We start from the raw sequence: 10,647 nt of genomic DNA on the forward strand, positions 1-10,647 counted from the left end.
TTTGGGGTATGTAAATAATTTGAAATGAATTATGTATGTCATTTTAATTATTTATTTTAAATAAGTTTGGAAATATCTTATAAAACGAAAGTTTTATTCAATTAATTACTTATTAAGTATGATGTGAATTAATTTTTTGATTTTAAATTTAATTAAAAAGCCACAATTTTAGAAACCCTAGATTTAAAAATAATTGATTATAGAAGGAATATGATTTAGGGTGGTTTAAAACTTTAATTTAAGGGTTTTAAAGTATAATTACAACAAGTTTTTATGAATTAATATTGCTGGAATTTTTGTCAGTATGCTAAAAATTAGGCTTCTTGAAGGAATTTTGACTACCCATTAATTGGGATTAAAGTATGAGGTTTTAAATTAATTTTCAGCTTGTTTTAATTAAATTATAAGTGGTTTAATAAGAGCATATATTGCTGGAAATTTGTGTGGAGTAGATTTTAATGCCATATTATGATTTTGGTTTGTAGGAGACTTTGAAGTATGTGATTTCTATTATTATTGGCGATTTTAAGATGGTATACTAGGTACGTTCACATACTTAGCATATTTTTGATGATATAGTAACATGCTAGGCTTGATTATTTAATCCCAAGTAGTATCATGCTAGATTATGATTGGAAATTGTGAATCGGTTGATGTTGGTGATTGAATTATGAAGCATGATTTATTTGTGATGGATTAATGAATGGAAAATAATCGTTTGACATGTTGAATATGAACCACACTTTTATTTATGGCATGATAGAAAGCATGTTTAATTAAACTAAATGTTTAATTTGGTTTGGAATATTAAAAAGGAATTTTACTATGGTTCATATAACTTTTATCGATGCTATAACTTGAGAAAGGAGCGATGTAAGTGTCGATGTACACGAGGAATAAATTATATGTTGGTGTCTTAGTGCACTTAAGGTGTTTCTAACACCGAGGGATAGGAATTGTGGCGCATTACGCGTTTAAGGTGTCTTCGACATCGAGGTAGATTTAAAAAGGGTTCAACATTAAATATTATGTGGTCACTAATTGTTCAAGAATTAAATTGGAAAGTTTAATCGTTTGAATAATTTTTATGATTTAGTGATTATGGTTTGAGAGTCATCACCAAGTTTAATAATATGTAAATAACGTAAAGTGAAAGAGATTACGCACCAAAACTCTTGGAACGTTTACACCTTGAGTATGAATATATGGGGTGAATCATGGGGTTTTATATTTAACCATAACTTCTACTGGGATTACAAGACGCTATATTTTCCTTTTATTATTATGCGTAGGAAATCCGCCACTTACGAGTGGTTATTTTATGCTGGCACGGTTAGCTCCCGTGTTAGTACCCCTTTATTAGGCAGGTTAGGGGGGAAACTCGTTCGATACGTAATCAATATTAAATAAATTATTTAGTTACTTAGTTGAGAAGTTTTGTTGTATGTTGCGTGCTTGTAAACATGTGCAATGAGGTAAGTTGTGTGTTAATAGGTGAAAGCATGTTAATGTGTTTAAATACGCTGATGTACTCAGCTTTGCTGATTATGTGTTTGTGTGTTTATTGTCCTTGTCTTTACTTTGGCCCTATGATGACCCATTTTTAATGCAGAGTAATGGAAACAAGTAAAAAGAAGCTTTTCAGGTGATGAAGCATATTCACAATGTGCATGAGAGAAGAGCGAATCAATGCTAGTTTCCATAAGTTTACGATGTGTTTATTGCTTTAATTATTTTATTATATTATGTTTGTGAGGCTAACGCAAAGTTTTTGAATTGGTTCGATTTTTTTAAGGGCCTGCAATGTTTCCAAGTTGTAGGTTGACTTTTTTTTTTTTACTCGGGTTTGACTTTACTTTCATTAGTTGACTTTTAAGTTTAGTCGTTTTGAATGTTTTAAAGATAGTCTTCCGCTATGTGTCTTTGATAGTTACCTTAGCTTTTTCACGGTGGCGGTAATGGCTTAGATTTTCCTATTTTGAGTTTTAAACAGAGTACAACAGATATTTTTAAAGAAAGGAATTTCTAGGGTGTTACAAAGAATGTTACAAACTAAGAGTTTCTACGGATACGGCCGCTATTCTGGCTCCATTGTCGACCCGGAGTTCAACTTCTCCCTTCGCTAGCCTCCTAATATTCCTTGGTCCTTGAGAATTGGAACGAAGGTGTGAGCCACATCCGGTATCTAATACCCATGATGCTGAGCTAGTGAAGTTTAAGTCTATAACGAATATACCTGATCCAGAAGCAACGGTTCCGTTCTTCTTATCTTCCTTGAATTTGAGGCAATCTCTCTTCCAATGTCCCTTCTTCTTGCAATAGAAGCATTCGAAATCAGATGAAGAAAATGCTACCTTCTTGTCCTTGTTTGAGTTATTTGCAAACATGGTTCTACAATTGAAAGAATTTGAAATGAAAAACAATTGATAATACTTAAATAAGATTGAATTCATGCATATTTATCAAACTTATTTAAACGTCTTATTCACACATTAAAATTGTCCCCAATTGGTGAGAATAAGTCGATTCCAAGATCCAAAGAATCAATGAGTAGTTAAGCATGCTTTGGCTTGTCTTAACACTTAATATTCTAAGTTAAGAAACTCTTTGCTAATGGCTCCAAGGCACTCTTTGTTAGATAAATCGTCGCATCTAATGCTCTCTCAACAACTTATCCACTTTGCCACGACATGTAAGGACTCCATCAATCATATCGTTGAGTATAACCAAAACAAACATGCATACCCGGTATGCCTTACGTTTCCTAGGAGTAATAGTGATGCCTCGCTTTGGCATAGCCCATCACTACTCTAAATAGGTCGGAAAGTGTTGTTTTTGAATGGCAAATTTTACTCAATAATTTAGGGACCTAGGGTTTCTATGTTTGTTGATTTAAGTGAACTTAATTAATCATCGCAACATTCGAAATCCTAAACATGCATCAAACATATTATTCATGTATATAATCATAAATATATATCGAAAACATAAGTAAATGATGTATTTGGAAACTAGCATGACCCCTTGAGTCTTCAAGTCTTCAAGTCTTCAAGGGTCTTCTTTTGCAAATTCATGGCTTCGTCTTCCAAGAACCTCCGTCTTCAAGACATAACCACAATAATGCAAATACTAGTATCTACGATTAGGACTAATCTAAATATTAAGGTACAAAAATACTTAACAGTTCGCATAACGTATTTAGATTTACAAAAATACGTGATGGAACCAGTCTGTATTTTCTACCCTAATGGGGCCCCACTAGTTGCCATTTGATAAAACCTGTGAGAGAATATACATTCCATTCATTCATTCACTATATGTGAATGGCCCATGCATTTTACAACGATAAACAAATAACAATGCACAAACACGCGTAAACTAGTAACTAATTTAGGTGGTTAATCCGATTAACGCACCTTATTAAAACTAGTCAAAGTTGTTTAACAAATTATGTGATTAAGCGCTATTAAAATTGAAGCTCCCACTATATTCCACATCCATCTTAATTAATCCAATTAATGAAGCCGGTAAACCCAAAATTTCAAAATAAAATTTTGCAAGTGTCGCTGAAAATCGAGGCCTAGCCACTAAAATTTTTAATTAAAATTAATAAACATAATAAAATTAATTAAATCGGCAAAAATCAAATACATAGCCCAACGCTTTCGTGCGCCTAGCACCAAGAAACAAGGCTTAGTTTGCTAGGCACCAAGCCTCGGCAGGGGGTTGCGAGGCTACTAGCTGCTTGCACAAGCCTTGCTGCTATGTTGGGCTCGTGCTGCCTAGCAGCCACGCCGACGCAGCCCTCACGTACAGACCTCCCTGCAGCACTAAGCAACCCACACACACGCACAGTCGCAGCAAGCAACGCACGCAAACACGCACAGCCGTGGCACGCAAGATGCGCACAACCACGCATGTTGTTGCTGCGTTGTTGCGCCATGCTGCGCATCAGCCACACACCTAAGTGGCGCACGCACCAAGAAGCAGCCAACCCTTGGCAACCACATGCGGGCTACTGTGCAACCCGACTATCCGAGGATGGTTTTGCCTTAGTTTGCGTGTTATACTCTCGGGATTAATTCCGAAATTTTGGTTTTTTCGCATCCCCCAAAGATTCGAATGTTTCTAGAATATTGATTCCACCCAAAATTCGCTAGTCTAGGGTAAAAATCTAGGTTCTGAAGCCAAAGTTCTTAATAAAACAAGATTAAAATTAACAAAATCGAGCTACTAATCTAATCAGCAACATAACTAGAAATTAAATCATTTTTAAACTTTTGAAACATTTTTAGTTACAAAAATAAATGAGCAAGGCTCCAATACTGCTATTGAGTTTCGATGAATCCAACTCACCGCGGAACAACACCCGACCCCATGACCAGCTCACAATTAATATAACTAAAACGACATAAATAACAAGAACTTCAAAGCCAAGTTTTGCAAGTGCGGGGACCTACTACGGAATCCACCTGTAACTCGAACCTGACCAATCTCTTACATGGAGTTTAGCCAAGTCAGACAAAAACACTACTCGAGTATCATATGAATTTAAAGGTTTTCTCTCAAGTGTAGATGCCTTATTAAGTTCCTACTCAAGTGACTTTCTCTAAATCCTAAGCCGGGTATTTATAGAGAATTTCATGAGAGAATTCCACTCTCCCATCAATGTGGGAGAGTTGGTAAAATCAAATTTCCCTTTTTTTTAAATCAAAAATAAAAGAAAATAGCAAACAACAAATTAATCAACAACTTGAAATTACACAAGGAGAGGTTAGGTGAGGACCACAAGGGGGGGAACAAAATCCATGCTCCCCATGAATCCCCAAAACCGCCTCTCACAAGCCAATCGAGCCAACCAGCCCACGCCAGCTGGCGCTGCCAGCCTTGGGCGCCAAGCAAGCCCAGCTGGCTGCCTGGCCCCTTGGCTGGCCCTGCTAGCTGGTTGCGCGGCCCTACAGCGCGCCCTAGTAAGCCTCGCATTTATGCAGGTTGCTGGGTGCTGCTACAAGCATGCTTGCTTGCCAGCCCAGCAAGCATTGCTTGCTCCATGCTATTGGGTGTGGCGAGCTATGGCGTTGCTCTCATGCTAGCAAGCTTGCGCGCCAGCACGCACAATCGCACAGCAAGCCGCACATGCTATGCGAGCTGCTGGTGCATTTGTGTGCGTCTAGTGCTGCTAGCCTAGCTAGCGACGCATCAGCTGCCTAGCCATGCGCACCAACACCCTTGGCTTGGTGCGGTGCGCATGCTAGCACCTTTTGCCCCTAGCACTCGGTTTGCTCGAGACATTCCGATGCTAGGGGTATTTTTGTAATTGTTGATTAATTATTAATTTTACCGTCTCGTCTTTTATTAATTCGACTCGACTTGCGACGATCGGTTTCGACGCTCCTAGCTCGATTGCTGACGTCTAAATATTTAATACTCGAGCGAATCATTAATTTCTTCTGAATTAATTCGTCGTGTCGGATCATTAGTTGCTTGGGTATGACTCGAAGGGTTCAGTCAAGATTAAGCTGCAATATTAACTATAGATTAATATTAATGATCGGAAGCGGCCTCCAACTAAGCATTCCGATCACTTGACCTCACTGAATAATTAGCTTTCTAATAATTCCGAACCGTCTATCGAAATAATACACTTATTCGAAGGTCACTATTCCTATCACTACCTTGGTTAGACACATTTCGAAAGGTCTATTCTATGGCTACTAGGATTGAAGATCATCTTGCTAAAGGAAAGTCAATCAAGCCTCATCATCATCAACCTAAGAATAACTACAAAAAGGGGAATGACAACACTTCATCCTCTTTTGGTGTATTTGCGACTTCCACGCAATATAATAGCACAATGCAATATAATGACCCACGGAATTGGTGGTCAAGAGAAAGAAAATTTACGCAATTTCCTGTGAGCTATAAAGAGTTGCTAGAAAAACTAAGTGAAAAAGGATTGCTCGCACCAACAGGGCCAACGCCAATCCCTTCTCCAGAAAAAAGAAATCCTCAATGGGATGGCAATGCCTATTGTTCTTATCATAGAGGTGTTAGACATGATAATGAACGCTACTTTGTTCTAAAACTCAAAATTGACTTCGTAGACGATGGGAAAATTCCCACTCCTAAACCTAATAATAATATTTCTCCATTGGGAATATTTCACATTGATAAGGATCATATGATATGATACATTCAATCCTTTAGATTATATCACTCCCATAGGGAAGCCTCTAACCATAACACTCATAGGGGAAACTAATGAAGTGTGTGGGTATGGGACGACGACTTCCAAGACTTATATGTCTTTAAGTATGCCGCCGTCCAACCTCCTCCTTGTCTCCTAAACGAAACAAGTGGAATCCTTGATTGGGATCATTTCTTGGGGAAATCACAAGATTTATCAAATCTCTCCTTAGATTAATAATGACATTAAGAACAACTCATGGAATATCTTGAAATGGAGGCACAATCAAAGCCTCTAAAAGAAACTTGGTTCCTGAGTCCCACATTTAACCCAAATGAGATAGATCATTTAACTCGTTCTAGGCGAGTTTATCAAACACAACAAAATGGATCTTCAATTAATCAAAATCAAGTTCAAAATCCAATACCATCTCCACCTGAGGTAGAAGATCCATTGGTTAACAACTTCGTCAATCTAAGGTGAATATTAGCATTTGGGAACTCCTACGTACTTCTAAAGAACATAGGAATTCTCTTATGAATGCTCTAACTGCTTTGTCCGTAAGTACAAACATAACTCTATAGGATCTCGTTAGCTTTCTTACTAGCAAAAAATTCGACAAATCAATCACCTTTACTAGTGATGATTTGCCTTCAAAAGACACTATCCACAATAATGCGTTATATCTAACTGTGGGGTGCAAGGTATACAACATCCTTCTTATTTTAGTTGACAATGGGTCTGCCGTAAACGTATGCCCATTACGGACTGTGAAATATTTAGACCTTAATCCAGAAAAAGATTTTCATTCAACAACACAAAGCATTAGTGCCTATGATAATTCAAGGAGATCGGTGTGTGGAACTGTTAAGCTACCAATTACCACATGCCTAATACAAAACATGATTGAGTTCTATGTCATGGACATTAAACCTAAATTTAACCTTCTTCTTGGGCATCCTTGGATACATGAGCTTGGAGCAATACCGTTGACTCTCCACCAAATGATTAGGTTGAACTATCAAGGTCTTCTTATGACTATACATGGTTCTCCTCTCAAAATTGCAATAAACGATCAATCCCTTTTAGAAATAAACCATGATAATGATGAAGAGCTCACACTAGAAATGGAAGAAAGCGTTAAGGAACCATTCAAGCTTGATCCATATTCCACCCTAATAGTAAACAACATCTTATTCAAGAATAGTTACTTTCCTAGGATGCCTTTGGGAATAGGAATAAAGAAATCTCTTTTACTTCCTATTCGTAAGAAAAGATTTTCTTTTGGATTGGATATAATCCAACCAAAGAGGAACTCAAGTCTCACGATTCTAAGATCAAAGAACGTAGAGACAATAACAAGAAAGGGATAATCTCTTTACTCCCATCCTACAATCAAACCCTTAACGGACAATTTGTTAGGGGGGGAGAAGATTACCCATGCTATGACATTCCAAAACAACTAGTTCTAGAAGGTATCAAGAACCCTAGATTCTAGATATTCCATGATTGCTACTTCTTGAATGACGATTTTGAAATTGTTGGATCAAAACACCCAACTCCATGGTGTTATGATAGGCAAGAATTTAACTTGCCATTTCGACTAGAGCAAAACCACGTTGCTACAATAGAAAATCAAAAAGCCATTCAGGATAAAGCTTTCAACCCAACCTCATTGATCACCCCTTCCAACGAAACTTTCGAGCATAGATGGAGGAAGAATTTCAAGTGGATTAACCATAAAGGTGACAAGCTAGATATCATCACAGGCAAAGGAGAAATGTTCAAAGAATCCGACGATGAGTCTAGTGTAGGTTTTAAGGAAGCTGAAAGTTAAAGCCTTGTGCCCATTACTGAATCTTTATTTTCTAGTTCTAAGGACGAGGATCCCAAAAAGGATTCTTCTCTCGATGTACTTTCTTTTGATTTCAATAATATGAGCTCTATTTCCGAGTATGTGCCTTCTCTTGATTGTTTTGAATGCTATAATAATCAATCTAATGAAGATGATAACATAAATAAACTGGTTGAATTAATGAATGAACGAGAACAAAAGAATCTTGTAATTGAAGAAACTGAAACAATCAATATAAGAACTAATGAAAACAAGAAAGAAGTCAAAATTGGCCTAATTTCAAATCCAGAAGATCGATCGATCCTCATATCAATGCTCATAGAATTTGAAGACGTGTTCGCTTGGTCATACAAGGACATGCCTGGAATAGATAGGGAAATTGCGGAACATACCATTTGATGATTGTCATATATGGCACTCATTTGTTCTCTTTTAAGGTGATTTTAGATTGTTTTTATAGCTATTTTCATTCCTTTTTCCTCAGTTTTGCTCTTTATTTCTTTAGTTTGCACTTTCCTTAGTTAATTTTCAATTTTCGTGTATTTCTTGTTTTATTTTGTTTTTTTTCCCTTTTATTTGTTTGTTTTCTTTCATTATACGGTTAAGATCGTTGTCCAAGGGTTCTCGAGGTTTCTTACCAGATTTTGCATTGATTGGAATGCTTTGTTGCGGTCGCGCCTGTTGCTCCCCCAGTCCCGTACCCTCTTTTGCACGGTTGCACATCTTCTTGAAGAAGGTCGTGCCTGTACGGGTCTATTTTGGACGATCTAACCAACTTCTCTTTGTTAGCTTTACTATATATAGATTTTTCTACTAATTTTAGAGAGGGAATTCATTAGAGATTTTTTAGAGATTAGAGATTTTCATTAGAGAAGAATTGGAGAGTAGTTTAGATCATATTTTAGAGAGAGAAACTCATGGTTGATGATTGATGATTCTAAGCACATTTCCTTTGATTTCATCAAAGTTTGTAAGGATTTCTTTTACTTTAATGCAATCTTTAGCTTTTGATTTCAATTGTTTTGTTGATTGTTCAAGTTTATTAATTAGTTGATTGAATTTGTTTCATTGAAATGATGATGATGAATTTGTTGAATTGCTTAGTTTTGGTCTTGACATCTTCCATGGATTATGAGTAGTTTACTTGCTAGGGATGTGGTGAAGCACGTTTGAGTGATGGATCATAGCTAATTGGGGGTTTTTGATTTATTTAGCATTGAGATTAAATTAGTTGATTGATTTTGTGCATGTGTATGATTAGTTAAAGAGTAGCTAACTTTAATTGTCATACTATATTGATTGTGAGTCTACTTTGATACGAATAATTGATTTGTAGCTCGCATTTGTCAATTGAGCCTGGTTAGTGGCGTTCCTAGTTCGAGTCTTTCATAGTTGGCGCTAGCTAGACCTCTAGGAGATAGCTTGTCGAGCTCTTTTGATTGCATTGTCTATCTTCCCTCGCAATACTCGAATTAATCAATCTCCAACCCAATTAGTGTGTGTCCATTGCAAGTACATGCGGATCCTAAATCCCTAGTGTCTTGATATATTGATTTACTTGGGTTGATTAGTTGAATTAGATAACCTACACTACCATCTTACCTTTCGAAGTAGCTTGACATTGGCCGTAGCAAATTTCCCCCTATTCCTAGTGGTTCGACCCGAACTTGCCCTATTACTAGGTGTAGGTTTGGTTATATTTTTATTTTAATTGGAGGAATTTTAGTTTCCAACGACCTAGAATTCACCGTCCATTAAAAATGGCGCCGTTACCGGGGAATGGCATTGTTGTTTGCTATTTTTGTCGAGTCTATTTCATTTCATTTCAAAAATACAAAAAGATTTTTCTCTTTTAGGCTACACTTGTAGCCGTGCTACTAATATTTTCCTTTGAGATTTTTTGCAAGTGAACATGGGAGAAGTCCCAAGGGTAAAATTGAAGGAATTGGGCACTCTAAGTGCATATAGGTATGAGAGCGGTATTGCTCCAACAACAACTCTTGAGAGTGACTTTGAAATTAAGCCGGCGATGATAACCTTGATTGAAAGGCAACAATATAGTGGTGCAACAAATGAGAGCCAAACCTACAATTAAGGTGAACGGGGTCACACAAGAGTTCATAAGGCTTAAGCTATTTCCTTTCTCTCTAATCGAAAGAGCTCAAGAGTGGTAAACAAGGAAGTGAAGCCTAATTCTTTGAGAACATGGGACGAAGTCACTAAAGAATTTCTTTCCCGTTTCTTTCCTCAAAAGAAAACGGTAGAGGTCTAGAGCTTTGATTAAAAGTTTCAAGCACAGGACTATTGAAAGCCTTTATGAAGCGTGGGAGAGGTATAAAGAGTATTAAAGAGAATGTCCTCACCATGGAATTTCGACTTACCAAATCATTCAAATCTTTTATGGTGGTTTGAGTCCTCAAGGAAAGTCTAGCCTTGATGCCGGAGCCGGAGGCCCAGTCATGAACAAGACGGGGGAAGAAGTTGTTGTAGGAGTTTATAGGTACTACGCAGCGGATAATCATGAATCATATTCATAAAAGTACTTAATCCCAAGAACACATGCATAACACACAAGACACATAATCATACCTTTGAAGCGTGAATT

The 10,647-nt window shown here is 37.1% G+C and overlaps 1 non-coding gene across 1 annotated transcript; it reads right to left on the reverse strand.

Annotated features, from left to right (window-relative positions):
- Nucleotides 1-10,307: 10,307 nt before the first annotated feature.
- On the reverse strand, nt 10,308-10,413 carry LOC145573327 (small nucleolar RNA R71). Its single transcript, XR_014097375.1, has one exon. It is a non-coding gene; the product is annotated as a small nucleolar RNA R71 (small nucleolar RNA).
- Between the last annotated feature and the right edge of the window lie 234 nt (nt 10,414-10,647).

The sequence above is a fragment of the Chenopodium album genome, chromosome 12 (genome assembly GCF_948465745.1).
Source record: "Chenopodium album chromosome 12, dcCheAlbu1.1, whole genome shotgun sequence".
NCBI lineage: Eukaryota > Viridiplantae > Streptophyta > Magnoliopsida > Caryophyllales > Amaranthaceae > Chenopodium > Chenopodium album.